General features: G+C 43.3%; 1 long non-coding RNA gene across 3 annotated transcripts in view; it reads left to right on the plus strand.

Annotated features, from left to right (window-relative positions):
• The window catches only part of LOC141277176 (uncharacterized), an 80045-nt gene extending 54616 nt beyond the window's left edge, over positions 1-25429 (plus strand). The window contains exon 3 of one of the 3 annotated variants that reach the window (XR_012328123.1): positions 25146-25429. This is a non-coding gene — a long non-coding RNA (uncharacterized lncRNA). Of the gene's footprint in view, positions 1-6250; positions 8387-10028; positions 10144-25145 lie in introns of those variants that run through there. The other 2 variants (XR_012328122.1, XR_012328124.1) reach the window with 2 other exon arrangements.
• Positions 25430-25929: the final 500 nt, after the last annotated feature.

Below are 25929 nucleotides of genomic sequence, written 5' to 3' on the forward strand. Positions count from 1 at the left end.
GAGAATATGGAACCCTCTTTCACTGTTGGTGGGAATGTAAATTGATACAGCCACTATGGAGAACAGTATGGAGGTTCCTTAAAAAAACTAAAAATAGAACTACCATATGACCCAGCAATCCCACTACTGGGCATATACCCTGAGAAAACCATAATTCAAAGAGAGTCATGTACCAAAATATTCATTGGAGCTCTATTTACAATAGCCAGGACATGCAAGCAACCTATGTGTCCATCAACAGTTGAATGGATAAAGAAGGTGTGGCACATATATTCAATGGAATATTACTCAGCCATAAAATGAAACGAAATTGAGTTATTTGTAGTGAGGTGGATGGACCTAGAGTCTGTCATACAGAGTGAAGTAAGTCAAAAAGAGAAAAACAAATACCGTATGCTAACACATATATATGGAATCTAAAAAAATGGTCATGAAGAACATAAGGGCAAGACGGGAATAAAGACACAGACCTACTAGAGAATGGACTTGAGGATATGGGGAGGGGGAAGGGTAAGCTGGGACAAAGTGAGAGAGTGGCATGGCCATATATACACTACCAAACGTAAAATAGATAGCTAGTGGGAAGTAGCCACATAGCACAGGGAGATCAGCTCAGTGCTTTGTGACCACCTAGAGGGGTGGGATAGGGAGGGTGGGAGGGAGGGAGACAGAAGAGGGAAGAGACATGGGGATATATGTATATGTATAACTGATTCACTTTGTTATAAAGCAGAAAGTAACACACCATTGTAAAGCAATTATACTCCAATAAAGACGTTAAGAAAAAAAAAAAAGATGTGTGTGTACCTGTATAATGGAATATTACTCAGCCATAAAAAGAATAAAATAATGCTATTTAAAGCAACATGGACGGACCTAGAGAACATTATGCTTAATGAAATAAGACAGAGGATTACAAATACTGTATGATCACTTATACGTGGAATCTAAAAAATAATACAGAAATTTTTATACAAAACAGAAAGACACTCACAAACAGAGAAAACAAACTTATGGTTACCAAAGGGGAAAGGGAGGGGAAAAGGAACAAATTAGCGTATGGAATTAACATATACAAACTATTATACATAACATAGATAAGCAACAAGGATTTACTGTATAGCACAGGGAATTTTATTCAATATCTTATAATAACCTATAATGGAATATAATCTGCAAAAAAAATCAGCATGCTGTACAAGAGAAACTAACATTATTTTAAACCATTTCTACTTCAAAAGAGAGAAAACAATTTCCCATATATTTTTATGGCTTGATAGCTTACTGCTTTAGTGCTGAATATTATTGCATTCCCAGAATATACTAGAATATATTTTTCCATTCATCTACTGAAGGACACCTTGGTTTCATTCACATTTTGGCAATATTGAATCAAGGTGCTAAAAATATCCATATGCAGATTCTTGTGGACAAATGTTTTTAACTCCTTTCAGTATACATCCACGAGAATACTTTCTGGATTGTACAGTAAGAGTATGTTCAATGTTGTAGAAAGTGTCAATCTGTTTTCCAAAGTAGCTCTATTATTTTTCATTTCCACCAGCAACGAACGAGAGTTCCTATTGCTCCACATTCTCTACAGCATTTGTTGCTGTCATTGTTCCACATTTTGGCCAGTCTAAGAGTTACATAGTGGTGTATCATTGTATTTTTTATTTGCATTTTAATGACAGCATGTAATCTGGATTATTCTTCCATATACTTACATGCAAAGTGTCTGTATTCTCTGGTGAGGTGGCTGTACATTGTGTTGGTCCACTTTTTTTTTTGGTCCACTTTTTAACTGAGCTGCTTTTCTTGTTTTTTTCTACCCAGTCTGTATTTTATTTCTTTTCTTGCCTTATTGCATGAGCAAGGGACATCCTTGATTTTTAACTGAATTTAGTGGGAAAGTTTCATATTTCTTACCACTAAGCACAATGTGAGGTGAAAGTTTTTGTAGATTTTTGTTATCAACTTGAGAAAACTCCTATTTATTTCTATTTTACTGAGAGTTTTCATGAAGAATGAGTGTTGGATTTTTAAAAAAAGTCTTCTGCATCTATTGATACGATAATATAGTCTTCTTCTTTAGGTTGTTAATATGATGGCTGTAATTATTTGATTTTAGAATGTGGAACAGGCCTTGCATACCTGGGATAAATCCTTCTCATTCATGGTATACAATTCTGTCAAAACATTATTGGAGGGCTTCCCTGGTGGCGCAGTGGTTGAGAGTCTGCCTGCCGATGCAGGGGACGCGGGTTCGTGCCCCGGTCCAGGAAGATCCCACATGCCGCGGAGCAGCTAGGCCCGTGAGCCATGGCCGCTGAGCCTGCGCGTCCGGAGCCTGTGCTCCGCAACGGGAGAGGCCACGACAGTGAGAGGCCCACGTACCGCAAAAAAAAAAAAAAAAAAAAAAAAAAACATTATTGGATTCAATTCGTTAATATTTTTTTGAGGAGTTTTGCATCTAAGTTCTGGAGAGATATTAGTCAGTAGTTTTCTTTACTATTCACATTTTTGTCTGAGTTCCCACATTGTGTTTTTGGTGTCAGACATTCATTTGAGGAAATTATCAGTCATTTAAAAAATATTTTCCGGGGCTTCCCTGTTGGCGCAGTGGTTGAGAGTGCACTTGCCGATGCAGGGGACACGGGTTCGTGCCCCAGTCCGGGAAGATCCCACATGCCGTGGAGCAGCTGGGCCTGTGAGCCATGGCCGCTGAGCCTGCGCACCATGGCCGCTGAGCCTGCGCGTCCGGAGCCTGTGCTCTGCAACGGGAGAGGCCACAACAGTGAGAGGCCCGCGTACCGCAAAAAAAAAAAAAAATATATATATATATATATATTTTTTTTTCTGTTTTCTATTTTTCTCCTGCTGTACCAATTATGTATATGTCATAGCATTTTTAGTTGTTCCACAATTATTTGGTTCTGTTTATTTCCAGCCCATTTTCTCTTTTGTTTTGAGATTTGAAGTTTTCTCTTGACAGGTACTCAAGCTCAGAGACATTTATCCTCAGCCAGCTCTTCGGCTGCTAAAATGAAATACAGAGACTTGGTAGTTTATAAGCATCAGAATATTTTATTCTCATAATGGTTGAGGCGCTGTCCCTAACTAAGGCCCTGACGCTGGTCCTAACTAGATGCTGATGCTGTCCCTAATGTAGGCCCTGATGCTGTTAATAACTAAGGTCCTGACACTGGTCCTAACTAAGGCCATGACGCTGTTCCTAATTCCCTAAGTCTGTCTTTAACTAATGGCCTACCTTTTTCCCTAATTACGCTATGACACTGGCCCTAACAAAGGCCCTGACACTGTCCCTAAGGCCTTGACATTTCCCTAAATAGACACTGACACTGTCCCTAACGTAGGCCCCAATACTTTCAATAACTAAGGCACTGATGCTATCCCTAAGTCCCTGACACTGTCCCTAACTAACACTTATACTGTCTCTTACTAGGGGTCTCAAGTTTTCTCTAACAGAGGCCCTGATGCTGTTCCTAACTAAGGCCCTGACAATGGCCCTACCTAACACTCTGAGGCTGGCCCTATTAATGTCTTGATAGTGTCCCTGAGTCCCTGACGCTCTTCCTAACTAAGGACTTGATGCTATGTCTCCCTAAGGCACTAACATTATCTGTAACTAACTACCTGACTCTTTCTGTAACTAACACCCTAACTTTGTCCCTAACGCCCTGACACTACTCTTAACTAAGGCCCTGACAGTTTTCCTAAGTAACAGCCTGAACTGTGTTTAATTAAATTCCTCAAGTTATCTCTAACTGAAGCCTTGACATTCTCCCTAACCAAGCCCCTAATGCCATCCCAAGCTAATGGCCTGAGCTATAACTTATGAAGACCCAAACCCTGTCCCTAAGACCTTGACACTCTGCCTCATAGACTAGGCTGTCACTAAATAACACCCTGATCCTGTCCATTACTACAGCCCTGAATATGTCCCTAAGAAAGTCTCTGAAGTGTCCTTAACTAACGGCCTGAACTGTCTCTTACTAAGGCCCTCAAGTTATTTCTGACGTCCTGACAACACTGTCTGTAACTAAGGCTCTGTTGCTGGCCCTAACTAACGTCCTGATGCTAAACCTAATTGAGGCCCTGACATTCTTCCGAACTAAGGCCTTGATGCTGATTCTACCTGAGGCCCTAAAACTACCTGTAACTAATGACCTGACTCTTTGCCTAACTAACACCCTAATTTTGCCCCTCATTAATGCCCTGACACTGGTCGCCCTGATGCTGACCCAGTCTAAGGCCTTGATGATGTCCCTAATAGCCTTAGATGCCCTCACCTAAGGCCTGACCCTGTCCCTAACCAAGGCCCTGACCCTTTTCCTAACTACGGTTGTGATGATGTCTCTACTTAAGGCACTAACACTGTCTATAATAAGAGCCCCAACTCTTTCCCTAACACCATGATGCTGTCCCTAATAGCCTCATATATCTCTCAATAATGCCCTGATCCTGTCTATAACTAAGGCCCTGAGTATGTCCCTAAGACCCTGATGCACTCTCTACCTGAGGCACTGACACTGTCTATAATAATGACCTGACTCTTTCCCTAACACCCTGATGCTGTCGCTAACTGAGGCTCTGAAGATGTCCCTAAGTAACAACCTGAACTGTGTCTAATTAAGGCCTGTAAATTATCTCTAACTGAAGCCTTGACATTCTCTCTAACAAAGCCCCTGATGCTGTCCCAAGCTAATGAATGGTCTGAACTATAACTTACAAATTCCCTAACCCTGTCCCTAAGACCCTGCCACTCTCCCTAACTTAGGCCCTGATGCTGTCCCTCAGAACTTAAGTGGTCACTAAATAATGTCCTGATCCTATCCATTACTAAGGTCCTAAATATGTCCCTAAAAAAGTCTGTGAGGTGTCCCTGACTAACAGCCTGAATTGTCTCTTACTAAGTCCCTCAAGTTTCCTCTGAGGTCCTGACACTGTCCCTAACTAAGGCCCTGATGCTCTTCCTAAGGCCTTGATGCTGTCTCTACCTGAGGCCCTGACACTGTCTACAATAATGGCCTGCCTCTTTCCCTAATACCCTGACGATGTCCCTAATAGCTGCAGACAACTCACGATAACACCCTGACACTGGTCATACCTACATCTCTGATTCTGGCGTTAAGTCCATGAGAATATACCTAAGGAACAGCCTGAACTATTTCTAAGTCCCTGACGGTGACCCTAATAGACTGAGATATCCGACACTATCACCCTGATCCTGTCCATAACTAAGGCCTTGAATATGTCCCTAAGAAAGTCTCTTACGATATCTCTAACGGCCTGAACTCTCTCTTACTAAGGCCCTAAGTTATCTCTAACTGAGGCCCTGACGCTGTCCCTCATAGCATATACTGTCACTAAATAACGTCCTGATCCTGTCCATTACTAAGGCCCTGAATATGTCCCTAAGAAAGTCTCTGATGTGTCCTTAACTAACGGCCTGAACTGTCTTATACTACGGCCCTCAAGTTTTCTCTGAGGTCCTGACACTATCCCTAAGGCCTGGTTGCTGGCCCTAACTAACGTCCTGACACTGTCCCTAACTGAAGCCCCCATGTTCTTCTTAACTAAGGTCTCGATGAAGTCTCTACCTGTAACTAATGACCTGACTCCTTACCTAACGCCCTAATTATATTCCTCACTAATGCCCTGACACTGGTCCTAACTCCAGCCCTGATATGCTGGCCCTAACTAATGACCTGACACTGACCCTTCCTAAGGCCTCACCCCGGGGTTGTCCCAGGCTGCTGGGCAGTTTTCTCTTGTCCGCAACTCTAGCCAGCTGCCTGCCATTGGCCACTCTAAGATTCTGAAAGGCGGTGGTCCCACGTGGGATGTGCCTGTGTAGGCTCACCTGCAGGAGGAGGGCCATGGCCACTCTGCCCTCCAGGAGACTGAGGCTCAGGGTAGGAATCGCTCAGCCAGTGTCTGGAAACAGGGTTCTATGTCCTTGTTTGTTGTAAAAAACCCTTGGAGTTACCTCTAACATTTTAAAAATAGATCTCCCCCAGCATATTTATAATATAAATTATTTGCTGCATTAAAATTCAGGAATGACATTAGTAAAATGGGCAGAAAGACACAGGATGCCCCCACAATGATCTATTACTTGAAAGATTTAAAATTCTAATGAAAACACTCATTCTCATCACCCTCTTGGGCATCAGCACAAGGCGGGAATCAGCTGCATCCTTTATTTATCCCTCTGATTTTCCAGAACCTTTCCTTCCAGGAGAAATCTCTGGGCTCTGCAGGAGCTGTGAGTGGTGACCAGCAGGTAAATCTGAGACTGAAAAGCAGGAGGAAGAGAGACAGAGGAGGAGATGACAATCGGTGACGGGGAGAAGCAGGGGCGTCCACGTTCAATCGCAGGCTGAGAGTCTGGGTTAGTCTCCAGCGAAGCTAAGGACCACCAGGTTCTGGCCCCACTGGCCTTGTCACCTGGTGTGGGGACTGGGGACAGCCAAACCACCATGGCCACTCTCAGAGAAATCGGGGAGGTGGGAGGGCACCCCTGAGAGCCAGATTGAAAATGGTCACGCTGTGAAGTAATAAGATGCCCTTTTCAGAAAAGTGAAGACGGTTCTCTTGGTTCTCAAAGACTTGCAAATACTCTGTGTCCTTCTGGAGGCATGCTGAAGCCTTCAGCCTTTGAGGGCAGTAATGGGAGTGCATCTGGGCTCAAAAGCATCCAGCACTCACTCCCTGAGGGTGCTGAGGATGACCCGTGTCCACCCCTCGGGTGCTGTGGGGCCTGAAATCCCCTGATCACCGAGGACGGGAGGGGCCGCACAGACACTCCCCTGGACCACCAGGGGCTTGGCTGCTGGGCTAGTCCTTTATCAGATACGTGGTTTGCAAACAGCTTGGGCCATTTTGGATGGTGGATTATCTTATTCCTTGCTCCTTTTATACACAACTGTTTTTCATCTTGAGGAAGTCCAATGCATCTATTTTGTCTTTTGTTGCTTGTGCTTTTGGTAGATCTAAGAAATCATGACCAAATTCAAGGTCATGAAGATTTACTCTCATGTTTTCTCTCAGTTTTAGAATTTTGTTTCTTGCATCTAGACCTTTGATCCATTTTGTGTTGATTTTGTATACGGGATGGGGAGGGAGGTAAGGGTCCAACTTTATTCTTCTGCGTGTGGGTATCCAGCTGTCCCAGCAACTGTGCTAATTGTTTGGGAGAAAATATTTGCAGATGATGTGACCAACAAGGGCCTAATTTCTAAAATATACAAACAGCTCATAAAACTGAAAAAAAATCAAGAAGTGGGCAGAAGTTCTAAGTAGACATTTCTCCAAAGAAGACATACAGATGGCCAATAGGCACATGAAAAGATGCTCCACATCGCTAATTATTAGAACAATGCAAATCAAAACTACAATGAGGTATCACCTCATAGCAGGCAAGATGGTCATCAATAAAAATCTACAAATAAATGCTGGAGGGGGTGTGGGGAAAAGGAAACCCTCCTACGCTGCTGGTCAGAATGTAAATTTGTGCAGCCACTATGAAAAGAAGCATGGAGGTTCCTAATAAAACTAAAAATAGAGTTGCTGGGGCTTCCCTGGTGGCACAGTGGTTAAGAATCCGCCTGCCAATGCAAGGGACACAGGTTCGAGCCCTGGCCCAGGAAGATCCCACATGCTGCGGAGTAACAAAGCCCGTGTGCCACAACGACTGAGCCTGCGCTCTACAGCCCACAAACCACAACTACTGAGCCCACATGCCACAACTACTGAAGCCCGAGTGCCTAGAGCCCATGCTCCCAACAAGAGAAGCTAATGCAATGAGAAGCCCACGCACTGCGACCAAGAGTAGCCCCCACTCGCCGTAACCAGAGAAAGCCCGCACACAGCAATGAAGACCCAGCACAGCCACAAATAAAAAATAAATAAATTTATCAAAATATAAGTAAAATAAAAATAGAATTGTCATATGAACCAGCAATCCCACTCCTGGGCACATATCCAGAAGACAAAACTATAATTCGAAAAGATACATGCACCACTATGTTCATAGCACCGCTATTCACAATAGCCAAGACATGAAAGCAACCCGTATGTCATCAACAGATGAATGGATAAAGAAGATGTGGTAAATATATACAATGGGGGGCTTCCCTGGTGGCGCAGTGATTGAGAGTCCGCCTGACGATGCAGGGTACACGGGTTCGTACCCCAGTCTGGGAAGATCCCACATGCCGCGGAGCGGCTAGGCCCGTGAGCCATGGCCGCTGAGCCTGCGCGTCCAGAGCCTATGCTCCGCAACGGGAGAGGCCACAACAGTGAGAGGCCCGCGTACAGCAAAAAAAAAAAAAAAAAAAAAAAAAAAAATATATATATATATATATATATACACACACACAATGGGATATTGCTCAGCCATAAAGCAAAGTGAAATAATGTCATTTGCATCTACATGGATGGACCTAGAGGTTATCATATTAAGTGAAGTCAGACAGAGAACGACAAAGAACATATGATATTACTTATATGTGAAATCTAAAATGAGACACAAATGAATCTACAAAACAGAAACAGACTCACAGAGATAGAAAACAGACTTGTGGTGGCCAAGGGGAAGATGGGGGAGGGAAGGATTGGGAGTTTGGGGTTAGCAGGTGCAAACTATTATATATAGGATGGATAAACAACAAGGTCTTACTGTACAGCACAGGAAACTATATTCAGTACCCTGTAATAAACCATATGTATATATGTAATAAACAGTAAATGTGTGTGTGTATATATATATATATATGAATCACTTTGCTGTACAGCAGAAATTGACACAGCATTGTAAGTCAACTATACTTCAATGAAATAAATTTTTAAAAAATTAGGTTGAGATTATACCATCAATTAGTTTGAAGACACTTTTATAAAGTAGGCCTTATTTTTCTTGTCCTTTCATCCTGGGTCAAATGTATAACAGATAGAAACTAACCATGATTACTCCAGTTTGTACTCATATCACACAGAACTTTAACTGTTGAACAAACCATTAATACCAATTACACCATGGGATGTCCTGATCCAATATCAAGTTTTTAAACCTTGTATCAAGCCTGCAGAATCCACTAAATTTGGAAATTCAAACTGAAATGAAGCCAACTATCCCATGACTTCTCCAAAACTAGTCATACGACAATCAATTGGAAACCATAGGCAATCAAATGAATGTAGACAGAAACAGCTATACCCTTCCTTTTTTTTTCCTTTTAGATGAAGACGGTATTCAAGGTGATGTCTTGGGCCGTTTCAGGGTGTTACTCAATTTCCTGGGTATCTCCCATGCACATAGGAGGTACACATGTTAGTTAACTTGTTTGTGCAACTATATGAAGGTAGCTAATACCACAAAACTGTATACGTAAAATGAATTAAATGGTAAATGGCATGTTTTGTATTTTTAACGACAAAGAAACAAAAGTTTAGTGCTGATACTTTTTACAACATAAATGAACATTAAAAACATTCTTAGTGAAAAAGCCATGCAGAAAAGGCCACCCAGATCCCACACTCATCTTGCCTGCTTCAAATCCATCAAGGTTGTCCAAATGAGGGGGAAACTCAGTAATGGGTCCAGAAAAAGAAAACTGGATCGGGAGGGAATAGGACATTTTCATACAGTTGGGACAACAGGCGAAATTTGAGTATTAAATTCTAATGTAGACATCATGGTTTCCTCATTTAGGGGTTATGTGTTGATTCCTCAGGAGAGTGTCCCTCTCCCTATCCCATGGCTTCTCCAGAACGAGTCATGGTTTTGTGAGCATTTTGTGAAGTGGCAAATGTGAGTACTTTTGCCATTACTGAAACTTTTCTGTACATTTTCAATTACTGGAAAGTAAATTAATTTTCAAAACAAGCATGTCAGTACTATGCCAGAAAATCAGATAAGACAGTCAACAAACTTTGTTGTAGAGGCCAAGACTTACCCAGACAAAGTTCAACCAAAATTGTGACTGGTATTTCCTTTGTAGGAGTCCACATGGTATTAAGAGGCACAGTGAGAGGGACTTCCCTGGTGACGCAGTGGTTAAGAATCCGTCTGCCAACTCAGGAAACACGGGTTCAACCCCTGGTCCGGGAAGATCCCACATGCCGTGGAGCAACTAAGCCCGTGGGCCACAACTACTGAGCCTGTGCTCTAGAGCCCATGCATCACAAGAGAAGCCACTGCAATGAGAAGCCCACGTACTGCAACGAAGAGTAGCCCCCGCTCGCCGCAACTAGAGAAAGCCCGCATACAGCAACGAAGACCCAACACAGCCAAAAATAAATGAAATAAATTTGTTTTTAAAAAAGACATCACGAGAGGAGTATATTAGTAGCTACCAAGTCTTGGGTCCTGCGATTACCTGGGATGCAGTAGAAACAGTGAGATTTTAGCATTAAAAATTTTCACATTACTTCAAAAAAAATGTTAAAAAAATAAATTCAGTAAAGTTGCAAAACATGGAATCAATACGCACAAATCAGTTTTGTTTCTATACACTCAACGAACCATCAGAAAGAAAAATTAAGAAAACAATCCCATTTACAACTCCATCAAAAAGAACAAACTATTTAGGAATAAATTCAACCAAGGAGATGAAAGACCTATACTCAGGAAACTATAAAGCATTGATAAAGAAATTAAAGACACAATAGAAAACAATATTCCATGCTCGTGCATCAGAAAAATTACTATTATTAAAGTGTTTATTCTACCTAAAGCCATCAACAAACAGAACCAGGAAAACCAGACACCAGACTCCAAAGAATGACACTGGTCACCATCTACACTGCACATAAAACTAACTAAAAGCCCACAGTATTCTACATTAAACCTTTTCTCTCCTGAGTCCCCTGAAGATGCACCCCACCTACCCCGCAGTCAGCTGCACAGGAGGATTCTCCACACTTTCTCATTTTTTCCTCTCGTGACATCTCCTCACCAGTGGGTCCTGAGAAAAGCCAGCTCCAGTCAGTATAGACACTGCCCCGTGGTCCAGAAACCTAAGCCCCGACAGGAGACAAAGCTCCCGTCAGCTTGTCACAGAGCAAAGTCTGTGGGCTGGATGCACCTGTGCCCCCAGGGTCAGACAGGTGTGTTCGGCGCCCACTGTGGGACGTCAGAGAAGTACTGGGAGTGCCGCACTCACAAACCCAGAGGCCTCATCCTGAATGCTGTTCTGCTGTTTATACTAAGTTTGGAAATCCAAACTGAAATGGAGCCGAGTATCTCACTGTATCTTCTCAAAACACGGTTAACAATTAATTAGAAACCGTATGTAATGAAATGAATGTAGACACAAACTTTACAACGTAAACCAAAATTCACTCAAAAGTGCCCACAGACAAGTTTAAATTACCAAACTATAAACATTCTAGAAGAAAACAGAAAATCTAGGACTTCCCTTGTGGTGTAGTGATTAAGAATCCGCCTGCCAATGCACGGGACACAGGTTCGAGCCCTGGTCCAGGAAGATCCGCAGAGCAACTAAGCCCGTGAGCCACAACTACTGAGCCTGTGCTCTAGAGCCCATGCTCCACAATTAGAGAAGCTACCGCAATAAGAAGCCCGCGCACAGCAATGAAGAGTAACCCCCGCTTGCCGCAACTAGAGAAAGCCCACGTATAGCAATGAAGACCCAACGCAGCCAAAAATAAATAAATAAATAAATTTATTAAAAAAAAAAGAAAATCTACATGACCTTGGGTCTGGTGATGCGTTTTAAACACACAACACCAAAAGTCAATCTACAAAAGAAAAATAATTGATAATGTGGACTTTATAAAATTAAAAATTTCTACTCTATGAAAGAACTCATTCAGAAAACCAAAAGACAAACCACAAACTGGAAGAAACTATTTCCAAAACACATATCTGATAAAAGGTTTGTACTCAAATTATACCAAACAGTGCCATTAAAATTTGGTAAAGATTGAAACACACACCTGGCCAAAGAAGATAAACAGATACTAAAACAAGCATACAAGAATATACTCAAGATGCTGGTGGAATGCATGTACAACCAAGATTGGGAGATGGTTTGGCAGTTTTTTCCAAATCTAAATAGTCTTACCTTAGGATCCAAGAAGTGTACGTCTTGTGTTTAGACAACTGCTTTGAAAACCTGTGTTCAAACAAAAACTAGGATCAAGTAATGCACAGCAGCTCTATGCATAATGGCTAAAAACTTAAAGATATCAGGATGTCCTTCTGTAGATGAATTCATAAGCAAATTAGGGCACATCCATGTCAAGGGGAGTAGAATACACCACCCCAATATATGTCCCTTTGACAAAAGGATTATTTTGGACTGATTAATTTAAAAAAGAGCAGACCCAGGAGAATTTTTGAAAACCAAGTAGAAAATGCCCTTTTATGAGGTAAATTTACATTTATTAAGGGTATCTCCATTTGTAAGGGTATGTCCCTCTCTGCACCAGGAATTGAATGATGACTAAATATCAAGAAAGACTTGTCACGACTTCCCTGATGGTCCAGTGGTTAAGACTTCACACTCCCAATGCAGGGGCCTGGGTTCGATCCCTGGTCATGGGGCTAGATCTCACATGCCGCAACTAACCCCTGGTGCAGCCAAATAAATAAATATTAAAAAAAAAAAAGCTTGTCAATGAAATAGGTCTGGTTGTAAATCTGCATAACAACCATCCCCTTGTTTACTGTGCTTTGCCTAAAACCTCCCTTAAATGGCGTCCTCCATTCCTTAACGTCTTTCTTCTGTTCTTAGCTGAAGGTAGCCTTTACGGTAATGGCTTGGGCCAGACTGTTTTCCTGGGTATCTTTCAAGTATACAGAAGGTATGCATGGTATATATTAATCTTCTGATTGTTTTTCTCCAGTTCATCTCCCTTTCATTACAAGGGGGATCTCAATGAAGAACATAGAAAGGTAGAGGGAAAATTATTTTTCCTCTCCTATACATGCAATGCAATAATATTCAGAGATATAAAGGAATGAATCATCAACCCGTGCAAAAAAAATAGATGAATCTAACACTTACATTGCTAATATATTCTTTTACGAACCCAGTCTGAAGTGCTACACACTCTACGACCTCATTTATATGACATTCTAGAAAAGGCAAAACAGACATGGTAAACAGTTTATGGAATATGTGATTGAAAGGTCCGTATGATACTTTAGTAGTAAATACCTGTCACTATGCATTTGTCTACACCCACAGATTTTTTTACAACCCAACAAGTAAATTATAATCTATTCAAATTTACTTACTTCGGGTATGGGAGTGTCAAAGACTGGCATACAGAATGTAACAAACAATCTAACTGATTTAGAAAAGTATGAAAAAAACTCACGGTTGGTGGTGGGACAAAATGGGCTGACCTAAGTTAACTTTGGCAATGAGAGGACTCTGTAGGCCAAAGGCAAAATATGCCGTACATACACGGTGGACTCTGTAAGTTCTTTCCCATGGGGAGTAGTAGCTAACAGTACTGACACTACTACGTCAGTCATCGGATGGAACAAGCACTGCATTTATTTATTTATTTTTAGGTTCACTTTTCTATTGATTTTTTTTACATCTTTATTAGAGTATAATTGCTTTACAATGGTGTGTTAGTTTCTGCTTTATAACAAAGTGAATCAGTTATACATACACCTATGTTCCCGTATCTCTTCCCTCTTGTGTCTCCCTCCCTATCCCACCCCTCCAGGCGGTCACAAAGCACCGAGCTGATCTCCCTGTGCTATGCGGCTGCTTCCCACTAGCTATCTACCTTAGTTTGGTAGTGTATATATGTCCATGCCTCTCTCTCGCTTTGTCACAGCTTACCCTTCCCCCTCCCCATATCCTCAAGTCCATTCTCTAGTAGGTCTGTGTCTTTATTCCTGTCTTACCCCTAGGTTCTTCATGACATTATTTTTTCTTAAATTCCATATCTATGTGTTAGCATACGGTATTTGTCTTTCTCTTTCTGACTTACTTCACTCTGTATGACAGACTCTAGGTCTATCCACCTCATTACAAATAGCTCAATTTTGTTTCCTTTTATGGCTGAGTAATATTCCATTGTATACATGTGCCATGACAAATGGTGGAAACCAGGTTTCTTACCACTGGAGTGAGAAGTCACAAACAAAGGAAGGTTGCAATATCCATGTCATAACAGATCCGGTTGGAGACATCAGTATAAACTCTCTTTAGCCTAACAGAGACACACATAGTTCCACACGGAAATCTTTATGATTATGTGTATATGCACAGGCTGGGATACATGCATATATTTCCATGCACTGTCAGCTGAGCATATTCAGCTCCAACATGTAAGTCTTTAATACCATTCTCTAATAAAAGGAACAAGGGCTCTTTGAAGAAAGGGCTGATGCTAGGACTGAGACAGTAAATATATGAAACAGGATAATCTTAAAATATCAGAAAGTAAAGAGGTACCAAAAATTTAAAAAACCCCAAAAAGAAAAATTATGTAAAATGAAAACAGGAGCAAATGGAAAAAGCTCTCAACAGCCAAAGCAAGAATGAACTAAGCAGTCTAATAATGTAGAGCTGGATTATAACCAAAAGTTTACAATAATTATTCACGTGTTCAAACTGCTAAAAATAAATTACATAGTTTTTGATGAATGGTGTTAAACAGAAATCTCCTGTGCAGAAAGCTTCTAAACAATGTATATAGCCACTCAGCTGTCCATCAAGGATGTGAAGCTCACCCCTCTCTCCTCAAGTGTGGCTTCTGCATTATGACTGCCTCCTACATAAGACACACAGGATGGACATGGGAAAAAATTAACCTCACTGTGGGAAAACTTCACAAACACTACCTCAGCCTGGTGACCAAAGTTAAGAATATAAGGAAGAAGTTCCCTTAAGAGCCTGTTCTCTTGATATACAGTGAAGAGGAGTCACTTTACCTCTGTGGTCTGCTTTTTCAAAGCCAAGTCTAATTACAACAAAATCACCAAGCAAATCCCAGCGCCTGGCAGTCTATACAATACCTGAGCAGCCCTCCCCTACACTGTCAAGGTCATGGAAACAAGGAGAGTCTGAGCAACTGTCAGAGCCCAGAAGAGACTAAACACACATGATGACCCCATGTCCTCTCAGACCCTGGAACAAGGAAAGGTTTAACAAAGGGAACATGAATAGAGACCTCAGTTAATAGTAAAGTATCAATATTTGTTCATTATTTGTGATGATTCTGTAGAAAATTAGACAGGAAAAGTTAAACATCAAATAAGAGAAACCTACTGTAACAAACTGGAAGTCTAGAGGAGAAGGGGGATTTCTTTGTAAAAACACATTACCAAAATGGACCCTAAATGAAGGAAAACACAAAAAGGCCAATTAACCACTGAGGAACCTCTTCCCCTACTGGCTATCCTATCACTGTTCCAGGCTTTCCCTCTCCCGGGACAGGGAAGGAGCAGGGACAGAGCTGTTTGGCAGCTCCCCTAGTATATGACCTCACCCAGTGTCTTCACCTCCCCCAGCCACGCCTACCCAGTGAGGACACCTGAGGAAGGGTCAGGGATTATCGACTGAGATGAATCAACCAGGACTTTTTCTTTTCCCAGCGACTGGACACACTTACGGAAGTAAAATAAATTAGTATTTATTGTAAGGGTAGAAATAATTTAATACTTGCAAGTGGCAACTTGAAGAATGAGTTTGGACCTGGCAGGTCTAGTGTCTCACACTGTCTCTGTGTGACCTTATTTCTTTCCAAACCTTTGTCCTGCTCAGTGCCTTTGGGAGACTCCATTCACAGGCACAGGCTCTCTCACTGCCCTTGGGCCAACAGAAATTCTAGGCTGACAACCACCCACCATCCTTTTTCCAAGAAAATTTTCTCTTTTCTTGGGTTCTAAGAAAAGTCATGGTTTTGAATACCTTTGGCCTGGCTTGGGTTTAACTCTCTTCCTTGACCAATCACCAGAAGATGGAAAATGGGACTGGCTAGATGTGGGTTGTAAACCCATCTTCGAGCTGGGTGGAACATGGGGTCATCCTTCTGGAACTATCTGGACTGGAAGCAGGTGAGATGTAATTCCCAAAGGAAAACTGAGGCACTAGGCTTGGACATGAGAATAGATGCTGGCTGGGAGAAAGCAGCAGGTTCTATGTCAATGACAGCTCACTGCACAGCACAGAATCTGACACAAAAGGAAGAAAGGGGTTCACTTAGGGTCAGGGGCTGCAGCGACTCATCCAGTGCTCTTACAGTCCTCCCAAGACTGCAAGTTCTTTCACTTGCTGAAAAGGCAGGATCATTTTTGTTGGTAAACTCAAGTCTCCTGCCTTGGGCATCAGGCCCTCACATCTCAGAGGATGGCCCAAAACAGCCCGTGTGCCGTCAGAAGACACACAGACCTCATTCCTGCCCCTGAGAGGTGGGAGCCCTTGAGTTATGCCATCTCCCTGGCCATATTAACTACCCATCCCTGAAAAGTAATACTGCTCCTTTTCCAGTTTCTTCTCTCTCCTTTTCTAAGGGAAGAAACCAAATGCTAGGGTTGTAAGGACACTTGTGCAATGAAGTAACGGGAGGCTCGAGAATTATTCCATGCCATGGAACCCATAATTGGCAGGTTTCCAGAGGCCACATGGATGCATATGGCTCTCCAAGACAATCCAGTCTCAGTGTGAACCTCCCATTGGGAGGCCCAGTTTCTCCCATAACTTTGATTCTTAATGAATATGAATGTCAAAATTTTTCTAACAACTAGTTCTAAATTATTACCCACACTTGTTATTGGTAGACTTTACTTGACTAGTCATTATATCGTAATATTTCACTGTGGTTTTTAACTTGTATTTCCCTGATGATGGGGGAAGTTGACCACCTTTACTGGTTTATTGGTTCTTTGGATTTTCTTCTCTGTGAAAAGCCTGTTCAAGTCTTTTGCCCATTTTTCTATTGGGTAGTCTGTCTTACTGATTTGATTTTCAGAAATACTTTATTATACTCTGTGTACTAGTTTTGTGTCATGCAACTGTATTACAAATATATCATCTTCCATTGTGGGTGTTTTAATTTTCATTTCCTTTGTGGCTCATGAAGATCAACATCTTTTTATGTTTATTAAGCATTTGGACATGCTCTTGTGAGAAGGGTTCAACTCTTTTTGTACAGTTTTTTTATGTGTTGTGTAATTTGCAAGAGGTTACTGATTTGTAGGAGTTCTTTTTAACATATCATGGGTATAAGTTCTTTGTCAGATAAATATACTATAAATGTTTTCTTTCTGCCCATGGGTTGCTTTTAGACACTAAAATGCTTGTCTTGATGAACATAAATTCTTAATAAAATTCCATTAAAAAAATTTCTAACACCTAAGAGGACAAAGGATTGAAGGGCCATGGTGTGCTGTATGGTGGTTGTGTCAGGGACACACTCAAATATTTAGAGGGTTATTACCTCTCTTGGCAGGCTACGAGGCTGCGAAGGCTCTGAAGGGGAGGCCCTTTTCTCAACCACATGGATGTTGGTAGTTGAAACATCTTAAAGGAATGTCTACACTGCGCAGGTAGCTGTTCCATTACTCAGCAGCATGGTCAGCTCACTAATTGTCCGTGAGGTCTTGACAGGGCCCAGGCTGAACTGAGCTAGAGGACCACAGATGCCTGCCTGAATGGTCAGAGGCCAAGGATTGTCCTGCCTGAGACTTGATTGTCTATTGCTACCCACTCAGATGGGACAAAGGATGCCTGCAGCCCCAGGAGGGTCCCACCAGCCCTCAAGTAGCCAGGGGGCTGGCAGGTTGCTACACCCAGTCCTGCATTAATCCACACATGTCCACTGAATGCCCTCCTGTCTAGGCACTCTGCTGGAACTGGGGCTGCCCAGGCAGAGCAGGGCCAACACCACCTTTCCCAGATGGGAGGACAGGAATGACTGCACTGTTAACAAGGATGCAACCATGCATGACTCCAGGCACCCTCCACAACCCGTGACTGACATCGCGTTCGATGTGAAACACTCAGAGACAGTACAGAAATTTCACTCTTTTCTCAGAGCCCAGGACTGGGGGATAGAAAGACAGTGGTCCAGCTCACCTCCCTGACTCATGTGTGACCCTGGGCAAATCCTATCCATCCTGGAGACCTTAGAGAAGATAAAGGGAGGACAATGGGAGCCAGTTATGCTTAAACCTAACCCTAACCCTAAGGAACCCTAACCTCTAACCCGAACACCCTAACCCCAGACCCCTAGACCCTCTACCCTGACTCTCAAACCCTGACCCCTGACACTTAAACCCTGACCTGACTCAAACCCCAGACCTAAACCCTAGCCCAGTGGATACCGAGGGATGATGGTACTCTGGAATAAACCAAGGGATTCATGACCTTGCATTTAGCAATAGTTTCTTAGATCTGACACTAAAACACAAGCAATGAAAGAAAAAAACCGATAATCTGGAGTTCCTCAAAATTACAAACGTTTGTACATCAAAAAAGGCTCTCCAGAAAGTAAAAAGACAGCCCACAGAATGGAAGAAAACATAGGCACATTATATATCTAATAAGAGACTTTATCCAGAATATATCAAGAACTTTTTACCACTCAGTAAAAGGGGCAACCCAATTTTTGAAAGGCACAAAGGACTTGCATGGACTGTTCTCCACACAAGGCATACAAGCGGTCAACAAACACATGAAAAGATGTCACACATCAGTAGTCGTGATGGAAATGCAAATTAAAACCACAATGTGATAGCCCTTCACACACACTAGAATGGTTACATCAAAAATAAAAATAACAAATGTTGGCAACAATGTAGGGAAATGGGACCCTTAAACTTTACTTATGGAAATGTAAAATGGTGCAATCTATGTGTACAAATATTTGGCATTTTCTCAAAAAAATAAAAATGTAATTATCATATGTTTCAACAACTCTACTCCTAGATATATACCCAAAGAACGGATAACAGTGTTCAAATAAAAACGTATACACCAATATTCATAGCAACACTGTTCACAATAACCCAAGGTAGAAACAATTAAAATGTCCACCAACGGGTGAATGGATAAGCAAAATAAGGTAGATCCATAAGCTGCATTATTCTGTCATATGAAGGAATAAAGTAAAATTGTGCAGCTGCTGTGGAAAACAGTATGGCGGCTCCTCAAAAACTTAAACATGGAATTAACGTATGATCCCTCAATTCTGCTCCAGGGTATACACCCAAAATATTAGAAAGTAAGGAATGGAACAGATATCTGTACCCCATATTCATAGCAACATTATTCACAGTAGGCAAAAGGTGGAAACAACACAACATATCCTTCAACAGATGAACGGATAAGTACAGTGTAGTATATATGCAATGGAATATGATTCAACCTTTAAAACTAAGGTAATTCTCACACAGGTTGCAATGTGGATGAACCCTGAAGTCATTATACTAAGTGAAACCAGCCAGACACGAAAAGGACAAACATTCTATGATTCCACTAGTATGAGGTACCCAGATAAGTCAAATTCAAAGACAAAGTAGACAAAGGTTGCCAGGGGTTGAGGGGAATAAGTGTTTAATGGTTACAGTTTCACTTGGGGAAAATGAAAAAGTTCTGGAGATGGGTGATGAGGACGTTTTTACAACAATGTGAATGTATTTAATGCTATAGAAATGTATAATTAAAATGACTTCAATGATAAATGTTATGTGTTTTCAATCACAATGAAAAAAAACGATACATGTTACAATATGGATAAACACTGAAAACATCCTAAGTGAAAGAAGCCATACAGGAAAAGCCACGAGATCATACTCATCTTGTACACTTTCAATCCATGAAGGTTTTTAAAATGAGGGAAAGCCCAGTGATGGTTCCAGAAAAAGAAACCTGGATTAGAATGGAAAAAGACATTTCCACAAAGTTGGGGCAGCTGGTGAAAGCTGAAGTGGTCCTGTGGGTAGGATTATAATGTGGAAACCATCATGATCCCTCATTTTGGGGTTATGTCCTGGTTCCCTGGGAGACTGGCCCTGTGTTGGCTAAAACACACTGTAGTATTTGGTGTGAATGTAGAAAACTTTGTATTGCTATTTAAAATTTAAACTTTTTGAAATTTACTAGAAAATACCTTTCAATACAACCATGTCAGTAACACGCCATAAAATCAGAGATGCCATCAAACATTGCTAGAGAGGTCAAGACTTCTTACCCAGACCAAATTCAACCAAAGTGGTGATGCTAATCACTTTGTCCACATGGTATTGAGAGGCACCGTGGGAAGATAATATTAGGAGCCACTAGGTCTTGGGTGCAGTGGATGACCTGGATGTAGAGGAAAACAGTGGGATTTCTGAATTCTAGGTTTCTACATAAAACCACCAAAAAAAACCTGTCAGAACTAAAAAAATGAATTTAGTAAAACTGCAGGATCATTTGTGATTCTATACACTAATGATGAACTATCAGAAAGAGGAATTAAGAAAACAATTCCATTTATAATCTCATCCCCCCAAAAACTAGGAATAAATTCAACCAAGGACTTGAAAGACCTGCACACTGAAAACTAAGACATTGATGAAAGAAACTGAACAGACAAAAATCAATGGAAAGATATCCCGTGCGCATGGGTGAAAATATTGTGAAAATGTCCATGCTACCCAAGGCAATGTACACATACACGCAACCACTACCAAAATTTCAATGTCATTTCATAGAAACAGAACAAACGATTTTAACATCTGTGTGGAGCCACAAAGGACCCAGAAGAGCCAAAGCGACCCTGAGGAAGGAGAACAGGCTGGAGGCATCTCGCTCCGTGACTTCACACTACATTATGAAGCTACAGTCCCAAAATAGTGTGGAATTGGCACAAAAACAGGCACACGGAGCAGAGAGCCCAGAAATAAACCTATAGGTATGCGGTCAGTTCATTCACAAGAAAGGAGCCAAGAACACACACCAGGGCAAGGACAGTCCCCTCAATGAACGATGCTGGGAAAACCAGATGCCACACACCAAAGAACAACACTGCACTCTGTCTACACCACACGCAAAAGGGGCCAAAAACCCAGTTTTCCATATCAAGCCCTTCCTCTCCTGGGTCCTCTGAAGACAGACACCCTCAGCGGTCAGCCACGCACAGGAACCTTCTCCCCACTTTTCCTCACATTTTCCCTCAGCGGCATCACCTTCCGGCAGGTCCTGAGGAGACCAGGCTCCTGTCAGCATGAACTGGACCCCCCAGTGTCCCAAAGCTGAAGCCCCAGTGGGTCCTGAGGAGACCCGGCTTTTGTTAGTGTGGACTTGACCCCAGCTTGTCCCGAAGCTCGGCCATCAGCGTGGACTCAGCCCCACGTGTTCCAGAAGCCAAAGCCCCAGCAGGTCCTGAGGAGACAGGGCTCCTCTCAGCATGAACATGAACAGTATGATCTGAACAGACATCCCGCCGAAAAAGATAAACAGATAGTAAAAGTCATACAGAAACAAGCTCAACATCATACCATTAGGGAACTACAAATTAAAATCATGAGCTATCACAGCACACCTATTAGGACTGCTAAGCTCCAAAACTATGACAATACCAATTGCTAGAGGGCGAGGAACAAAAGGAACTCTCCCTCATAGCTGGGGGGATGCATGTGCGGCCACTTTGTAAGACAATTTGGCAGATTTTCCAAAGCTAAACAAGTCTCATGTGGGGCTCCAACAATCATGCTTCCAGTATTTAGGCAACTGCTTTGAAAATCTATGTCCAAATGCAAACAAGGATGCAATTATGCACAGCAGCACGTCCATAATGGCTAAACACTTGAAGAAATCAGGATATCCTTCAAAAGATGAATGCATAAGCAAACTGGGGTACATCCATGTCAAGGCGAGTAGAATATGCCACCCCAAAATATGTCTCTCTGGCATAAGGATTATTGGTCTGCTTAAAAAAAAAAAGGAAAAAAGGCTTCTCTGGTGGCTCAGTGGTTAAGAGCCCGCCTGCCAATGCAGAGAACACGGGTTAGAGCCCTGGTCCTGGAAGATTCCACACGCCGCAGAGCAACTAAGCCTGTGCGCCACAACTACTGAGCCTGCACTCTAGAACCCGCGAGCGACAACTACTGAGCCCGCGGGCCACAACTACTGAAGCCCGCATGCCTAGAGCCTGTGCTCCACGACAAGAAAAACCACCACAATGAGGAGCCCGCGCACTGCAATGAAGAGTAACCCCTGCTCGCCACAACCAGAGAAAAGCCTGCACGCAGCAACAAAGACCCAATACAGCCAAAAATAAAATAATTTATTTTTAAAAAATCTCAGAAAACTGAGATTGCCGTTTTATGAGGGACATTTACAATAGAGAAATCTCCACTTATAAGGGTATGTCCCTCTTTGCACCAAACATAGAAGGATAATAAAATCTTAAATAACTCTTTTCAATGGAGAAGTCCTGACTTAAATGTGCAAACAATCATACCCTTGTTTACTATGCTTTGCATGATAACCTGCCATAACTGGCCTTCCCCCCTTCCCCAGCATCTTTCTTCTGTTTTTAGCTGAAGACGGTATTTAAGGGGATGGTTTTGGTCATTTCAGGGAGTGATTCAGTTTTCCGTGGCATCCCCCCTGTATTCAGAAGTTATACATGTTATTAAACTTCTGCTTTTCTCCTGGTAATCTGTCTTTTATTACAGGGGCAGGGGGTCTCAACCAAGAACCTAGAAAAGTAGAGGGAAAATTGTTTTTCCTCCCATACACATGCAGTGGAATACTACTCAGCAGAAAAGAATGCACCACCAACCTATGGAAAGACATGGATAAATCTTCACTATGTACTGCTAAGTGAAAGAATCCAGTCTGCGGAGGCTGCACACAGTATGACCCCATCGATGACATTCTGGGAAACGCAAAGCTACGTAGATGATAAGCAGATCATGGGGTGGGGGGTTTGAAGTAGTCCATGTGATACTCTAGGGTGGATACCTGTCACTATGCATTTGTCTAAACCCATAGATGTGCATAGCCCAAGGGGCCAATCATAATCTATTCAAATTTAGTTATTTAGGATGTAGGAGTGTTGCAGGATGGAATACATAATGTCACAGAATCCAACTGTATTAGAAATATATGGAAACAACTCACTGTAGGGGATGGGATAAAAGGTGCTGACCTAAGTCACCTTTGGCAATGAATGGAATCTGCAGACTGAAGGCAAAAGGACCGTATATAAACAGTGGGCTTTATTCTACGAAGTTCTTTCCAGGCTGTAGTAGCTAACAATTCTGAAACCTCTGCACATGTAACCTGGAAAGAAGCAATGCACAGATAAATGGCAGATGGTGGGAGCCAGGGAGCCAGCCACAGCCTTGCTGTGGGAGTGGGAAGTTACAGATAAGCAAGGGGAGAGCCTCTGCCCTCGTAATCCTGGATCTGGGCTTCCTGGGAGGATGCTCACTGGCCGGGGGAAACACACAGATCTTCATGCTGGGAAGACCCTGCAGACAAAGGAACTTCATGCCTCATCTTTCCACACATACCTGCTGGAAACACTCAGCCCTCCATAATCAGTCAATTGCAGCGTTTAAGACATTCTTACCCCCAGGCAGATAAAGGAGCATGAAGGGCTTGCTTACCCTTAAGCTGTCCCAGAATCCAGGCCCTGGGGGTGGAGCCAGGTTGGGGGTTCCTGGGCCTCTGAATCCAGGCCCCGGGGGTGGAGCCAGGTTGGGGGTTCCTGGGCCTCTGACCAGCAGGTGAGAGGAGGGAGGAAGACTGGTCCTGAGGACAGAGGTTCCCTCAAGTCTGTGAGCCCAGGAGCCCCAATGGGGCTCATTCCCAGTGCGGACATGGACGGGGCCTGCAGTGGCTCTCTGTTCCCCCTGGGCCCTTTGATGAAGCCATGGCAGCACTGGGCCCAGACGTCTCCTGGCGGTGTCTCAAACTCTGACACAGCGGTTTTACAAAGGAACAAGAGAATGGAGCTGAGTCCCTAATGGCCACTCCTTTCTGGCTCTGAATTGCTTCCAACAGGACCACAGTCACCTGCATGTAGTCTGCTGTGACCTACCTGCCCCCACTGGCCTTTCCTCTTCCTCCCTGCAATGATTCCAGTGACATTTCCAGCCCTGACCCCTCTCCCAGGCCAGACGCCTCCGTCCAGCCACTGCATCCCCATCTCACCTTGGGGGCTAACAGGCCCCTCAGAGGACTAGGCCCGCAGCTCCCCACACCCAGGAGCAGCCCCACCTTCCCAGGTTGCCCAGCCCAGGCACAGGGTGTAACCGAGCAGGAGGACCCTACGGGGCCTTCCCAGGGCAGAACCCTCCCCCACATGCTCTGCTGTAGCTCCTCTCTGAAGTGCCTGGATAACAGTATCTGATGCACGCTTCCTGAGTTGTTTTACAGATGCTAAAACCACCACCAAGTGGAAGAACTTAAGTACTTGATGATCATGAACATGTAGCCCCGGAGCTTCTGGCGCCTAAGAATTTATAATGTTAACCGCCTGTTACCTCACCATCAACCAGAGAATTGTGCACCAGCTGATCACATACCCTGCGACCCCCCTCCTTCACCTGGCCTTTCATATTGCTTTACTGAAATCCTTCAGGGAGCTTGGGGTTTTAGAGCACAAGCCACCTGGCCTCCTTGTATTGGCACTTTTACAATTAAAGCTGCACTTTCCTCCACCACACCCAGTGTCAGTAGACTGGCTTTACTGCACTCGGGCAAGGGGCCCAAAGTTTTGTTCGGTAACACTGGGGCCTCCCAGGCTCCCACCCTCCTTGTGCCCCAGTGACTGTCATCTGCTCTTCCAGTCTTGTTGCAGCAAAAGTAGAAATGAAGTTTCCCCTGCCCTGAGAACAAGGAAAACAAAAGGAACAGCGAACAGGCTAGAGAAGAAACATAACCTGGTCTGAAAGAGTTAATCACTCCTTGTTTTCCTTTGTCACTCATTTGTAGTAACTAGATTTGTACTTTACAAAGCTAACCTCACTCCCTGACACTATGTAATTTACATTCGGCACCCATCACCCCTGACTCCGTGTGAGTTACATCCCCTGCCTCTCACTCCCTAACCTTATTATGTCCGGCACTTACATTCTATACGCCCCTCATAACAAATTGCCCCCTATAGATTTTGCATTTCAGAAACGAGGTCACCGCCGATAAACCAGAGGCAAACGTATGCAATTACCAGACTACTGGACCCCAATTACCACGCAGCCTGATGCCAGCTATGACTGTTTTGAAATAATGCAGAAGAAAGGAGGAATGCAAGACCTTCACTACTTTTATCCTTATCCTATACCCCAGACTGCGGGAGCCCCACATATAAATTCTTCCCTGATTCTCAAGGAGGGGTGCCATGTTCTTGAGGCTCTAGCCAGCTGTGTCTTCCCTTCTGCCTGGCAGAAAAATAAAGCCATCTCTCTCTTCCTCCAAAATCCCTGTCTCCGTATTTCTGTTCAGCCTCGGTGCACAGGGAAGCCAAGATTTCGACAACAATCTGTGGCCAGTTCCCACACTAATTCCCCTCTACGCCCACAGCCCTGGCCCAAGCCCGATCTTGTGCCTGGTTCCCCCATCAGGCCTGACAAAGCTCCCTGCCCGCACGGTGCGTCTCACATCCCACCCCAACCTGGTCTTTCTGAAGCATAAACGAGACTGACTCTCTCCCGCCTGTAATCCCCCAAATGTTTCCCCACTTTCGCTAGGGTATCTGCCGGGAGAGACATCTGCCAAGGCCCTGAGAGTCCCCGGCATCCCCACTAGGCTGCTGGTTCCTGAGTTCCCTGACAATGGGCACCTCAGCAGGCCGGGAGATACGGCAGGAAACCCCAGAACTGCTCACCTCAGGACGGGGCAGCAACTGCCATGGCCTCATCAAAGAGAGCAGAGAAGGCTTCCCCGGCTGGGACACAAACTCTGCACG

This window comes from Tursiops truncatus, chromosome 19, assembly GCF_011762595.2.
Source record: "Tursiops truncatus isolate mTurTru1 chromosome 19, mTurTru1.mat.Y, whole genome shotgun sequence".
NCBI lineage: Eukaryota > Metazoa > Chordata > Mammalia > Artiodactyla > Delphinidae > Tursiops > Tursiops truncatus.